The sequence below is a fragment of the Wyeomyia smithii genome, chromosome 3, assembly GCF_029784165.1.
Source record: "Wyeomyia smithii strain HCP4-BCI-WySm-NY-G18 chromosome 3, ASM2978416v1, whole genome shotgun sequence".
NCBI classification, from domain to species: Eukaryota; Metazoa; Arthropoda; class Insecta; order Diptera; family Culicidae; genus Wyeomyia; species Wyeomyia smithii.
In genome coordinates this window covers 245,635,380-245,640,547 of record NC_073696.1, presented here as the reverse complement: position 1 = coordinate 245,640,547, position 5,168 = coordinate 245,635,380, and positions in this window count along the sequence as shown.

Here is a 5,168-nt window from a genome sequence, read left to right as displayed (position 1 = left end):
TTGATATACTTCTGTTTAAATTTCATCCAACACATTCCGAGTATTTCGTCTCAGTACACAGGCGGTTACTCAAGCTGCTTAGATTATGTTCCCTACCCTTTTCTCGTTCTGGTGATTATCTTTTCATGATTTAAGAAAATAGAGAAATAAACTTAATCGGTATTTTGAGACTTGGAAATTTAAACGCAAAAAAATGGATTGTTAATTATTGGATTTTTGTTTGATAATGGTAGTCAGGTTTAAGTACTTATACAAAGCAGTTTCTATCATTGATATATTTCAAAGCTATATCTTTTAATTGATATATGTGCATTTGTTTTGATCAATAATTTTATGCCAATGTGACGTTTGTTGAAATGTTTTGTTGCTATTGTAATTTCTTTCATTTAATAGCTTTTATGGTGTTTTGTTTTTATTACTTCCATCGTATGTATTACCAATTTGAGCTTATTAACATTTTATTTATTTTTTATACCACTTTTTGTTAATAAATAATATTTGGTTCAAAAGTTTATATTTTTTAATTTGTACTTTCATATTACAGCAATTCCACAAAAAACGGGCAACCATTTCAATCGACTATTTTAAATTTGGTTGGAACTTTCAAAGATGGTTCTATGGGCAAAAGATGCCATTTTGTGTTATTGTCGAAAAAGTACAAATACTTTAAGAACCAAAACGCTTTGTTTGATTGATGATACGTCTTCGGCAAAGTTGTTAATGATAATTTTGTCTTTCTGGAAAAAACATACAGCCTAAAATTTGAAATTCAAAAAAAATAATAATTATAAAAATCCTATTTTAAAAGTCTACAGAAAATTAACTGAACCCGATCATGAAGAAATGCCCGATCATGAAGAAATGAGAAACAAAAAGTTAAAAAAAGGAAAAAGAAAAGAAATCAATCCAGAACGTTTAGTTTGATTACTATAACGTCTTCAGCAAAGTTGTAGGCGCTACTACGATCCCACTGACACAAACAGTCCCTCCCGAGCCGAGACTCGAACCTACGACGACTAGCTTGTTAGGCCAGCATCGTACCTCGAGACCATCTAGGATGCACTGTGGTGTGACTGTCAGGTGATTTTCCATCTATTGATTGATTCAGGTACCAGCGGTTATGGTACCCACTTTTTGGTTGGTTTGCCCCGAAACAACTTTAATAGAGTAAACGTCAAATAATTTTATAATTTGTAGGCAAAACTTTTACGGTAGCACGTTCCTGCCTATGCAACATCAATCATAGTAACCCATGAGTCAGCAGAAAAAAAATTGACAGCTCTATCAGTCGAACTTTAAGCGTGATAGCGAAAACAGTGGAGCTTTTCCATTCAGAAGTGTGCGCGTTCAAAGAATGGTACCTCGCCGCGTCGTAAACGGACAACGTGCGGCACTTTGTGGACGCCGGATACGCCCGTTTCGGCAACTACAACATCTTGGCACTATTGGATAACAATCGAAGTATCGAAAGAAAGCCAGGTTCCGGACGGCCGACGATACTGAGCGACAAGCAGTTTTCAAGGATGCTGAAGAGGGAGACCGAGGGAAAAGTAGCTACATCGTAACATGCGCTTGGTCGGTGCAATCGGCCAAACAGTGAAAAATACCTGGCGAACATGGACATATTTATCAGGAAACGTCCACTGATCTCGGAGCTGTAGGAAATGACGAAGCGGCAGCGGCTGAATAAGATGGTCAAATCGATTTTCTTAGCGAACCGCAACGGAGCGGTGGTGATGGACGACGAGACCTATCTCACCCGGGATGGCAATCACTGGCAGGGCACATCGTATTTTACTTCTCATACGAAGGAAATGAGCTCCGCGGTGAAGTTCATTTCACACAACAAGTTCCCCAAGAAAGGGCCCAATCAATCAGCAATCAGCGAGAAGTTGTTGTCAAAGCCGCTCTTCTTTCAGTCTGGAACGTGGACCGAAATTTTTCCGTGAACGGAAATATTATAATTCAAAGTGCCTGCTGGATGTTACGTCGTTCATCAATAAATACTAATAATAAATAAGGGCGAAGACGCGATGTATTGGCTGGATCTGGCGTCGGTATTGGAAGCCATCGTTGGAGTGGTATTGAAGCCAGCAAACCCACCCAACTTCTCTCAGTTGCGTCTTATCGAGAATTTCGGGACAAACCTGAAGCCTACACAAACAACCAGAAGTTCGAATTTCACTTAACAAACGAACTTAGAAGTTCACATAAGGTTCGGATTTGGTTCCGCGGAACTTTCTTGCTGAACAACAAGACACATTACTCACAAACCGAACTTCATTCTGAATAAAGTACCGTTAACACCTGAAAGCAACTTAAAAGTTCATGAGAAGCTGCTTGTTCCCCTTCATTGGAACCTTAAAGTTCACATAAAGTTCACAGGTGAACTTCAAAATTAATGTTCGGTTAGCATTTTTTCCGTACTTCCAATCAGCACGAAAGTTCAGTAATGCTGCTCAATACTCTTCATTGGAACCTTAAAGTTCACATAAAGTTCACATGCGAACTTCAAAACCCTTAGAATTAAAGTTCGTTCAGCATTTTATCCGTTTTAGAAAATCAGCACGAAGGTTCAGGAGAAGCTGCTTGCTCCTCTTCATTGGAACCTTGAAGTTCACACAAAGTTCACACGTGAACCTTAAAGCCGCCGGAAATTAAAGTTCGGTTAGCATTTTATCCGTACCTTTAATCAGCACGAAAGTTCAGGAGAAGTCTATGTCGTACTTCATTTCCACTTCAAAATTCATGTTAAGTTCTGACTCGTGCTTTACTTTACTTTGGCTTCAGGATTAGTGATAAAAAAAGAGTTTTTCAAAAACAATAAAAAAATGTGGTCAATTTTATTATCATCGGAATTTTATTATCTAAATTAATGGCAAAAAGAAAACAAAGCTATGATTTCAATAGGTAATATTAGGGTGCTTAAAGGTTTCTCTATCTATACACTTTATTTTGTTACCTTACAGGAAGTCAATTATGAATTCAGATACCCATGAATATGCAGGTCAAACAAAAAAATTAACCGGATGCAAGCTTTGAATTCCCGTTAGACACTTGTTGTGCGTGATGCTTTCATCCCTAAACAATTTGCCCAAATCTTGGGTATTTTTTATGTAGGCCACAGCATGATGTTGCCGGTTTTGGAGGTTCGAATCAATTTCTCGGAGACCGCCAAGAGTTCCCTGTGTTCCAAGGCGTTGGACGTTTCGACTGCGGAACACAGCATATCTATTGAGCGAAAAAGTTTTTATTTATTTTGAACATTTATCATATTTTGTATATACTGCTTACCAGAATAAATTTTCAATAAACCTTTGGAAGGAAAATATTGCGTACACAACCTTTTTCAATTACAATACCAACGAACTGCAGCAAAATCAAAACAAACTAGAGAACTGTCAGACTTAAGCTCACATTGCGCTCTGCGTGTACTTTTTCGGAACTTGAAAGTTCAGAAAAAGTTCCGCGTCAGCCTTTTCTGAACTTCCTAGTTCGCAACTTTCAAGCTGAAAGAGGGACCCGGTATATTCCTAGCTATGAACGTGTAGGTAATGAAGAGAAATCAGCACATCGAGTAAAATTGTTCCTTATCTCATATAGCGGGAACGGAGCAGTGGTATAAATCTAGGCTGCAAAGAGGGAGGACTCGAGCTCGAAGCTTGTGTAGTAAGTTGCAAAAAAAAATATGAAATTTAATAATAAATGAAGCCAGACATTATTCTTCTGATCTAAATTTCTCCAGTAAATGATTATCATGGGATTTGAAGCAACACGAATGATGAGTGAGGAAATTGAAAAATTGCAAATTGATTTTTATATTAAGTATTTTGAAGTTTTCTTTTCAAGCTGAATAGCGCTCTATTCAGCGACCTAACCGAACTTAATGTGAACTTTCTAGTTTGGTTTAGAAGCTGCTTTGCATGCTGCTCGAAGTTTATTCAACAAATGCGAACTTAAAAGTTCGGTTAGTTACTTAAAAATTGAGCTGAATAGAATTCTATTCATGATCGTTAGATTGGCTGATTAGTCTATGAATTCTACTTTTATCTGAACTTTTGGTTACTTGGGTAGGATCTACTTCAAAAATTTTGTTGCGGGAATTGAGTAGCAATTGGTAAATAAGACGAAGAAAGAACTCAAAAACATGCCTACTCGCATGTTCTCGTCAGCCATGGCGGATGTTTCGGTTAACTGCCGGAAGACAGCTCGCGAGGGCGTAGATTTTTTTCGCAAGTAATACACTAGAATAGTTACCTTCCATGGGAAATTTTTTAAATTTAATTCTCTGTCATAGTTTTTCATCACCATCCAGTACAGCTGCAAATTAACCCCTGAACAGCAGTATTTGTAGTTGATAGGGGCGAGCAAAAGAATAGGCGGCAGTGAAATGTGATACGATTATAGATTTTGGAACAAAATTTGTGGGTTCAAGTCCCGTCTAGATACGGTATATTTTTCCGAGTCTGTATCATATATATCAGTTCGCTTTCCCAACTGCATAGACTGTCTGTCCTGATGAATCCCAAAAAAGGTCCTTATTTTAATGCAAATGTTTAACCAAAATCACGTTTTGCCTAACTTTGTCCCATCCGTTTGTCAAAGGTTGAATATCGCTACGATAAAAGTATTTCTCTTCTGAGGCTGTCCATGCATGATCCGTTTTCCTCTGTCTTCATGTGAGCAGAACTGCCAATCAGGCAGAACATGTAATAATCGGACGGCACAATATCTGAGGAATATGACGGGTGAGGTTTGAGTATTTTTATGTACGTTTTACCGACTTTGGCAGTATGAGGCCGAGCGTTGTCATGCAGTAGAATCACTATTCGTATTGTAACTGTTTTTCGCGAAGTGCGCGGCCTAATCGCATCGAATGAAGTCTATACTGTTTCCCAGTAATGGTTTCGTTCGGTTTCAGCAGCTAATAATAAATAACACCGATCTGATGTCATCAAATCTCCCAGCTGGTCTCGAGGTACGATGCTGGCCTAACAAGCCAGTAGTCGTATGTTCGTGCCCTGGTTCGGGAGAGACTGTTAGTGTCAGTAGGACCGTAGCACTAGTCACGCGATTATCCTGTACATTTGACAGTTGGCTGCAAAGTCTGTTTATAATAAAACAGAAGGTCGAGTTCCGACACGGAATGTAGCACAAAGGCTTTGCTT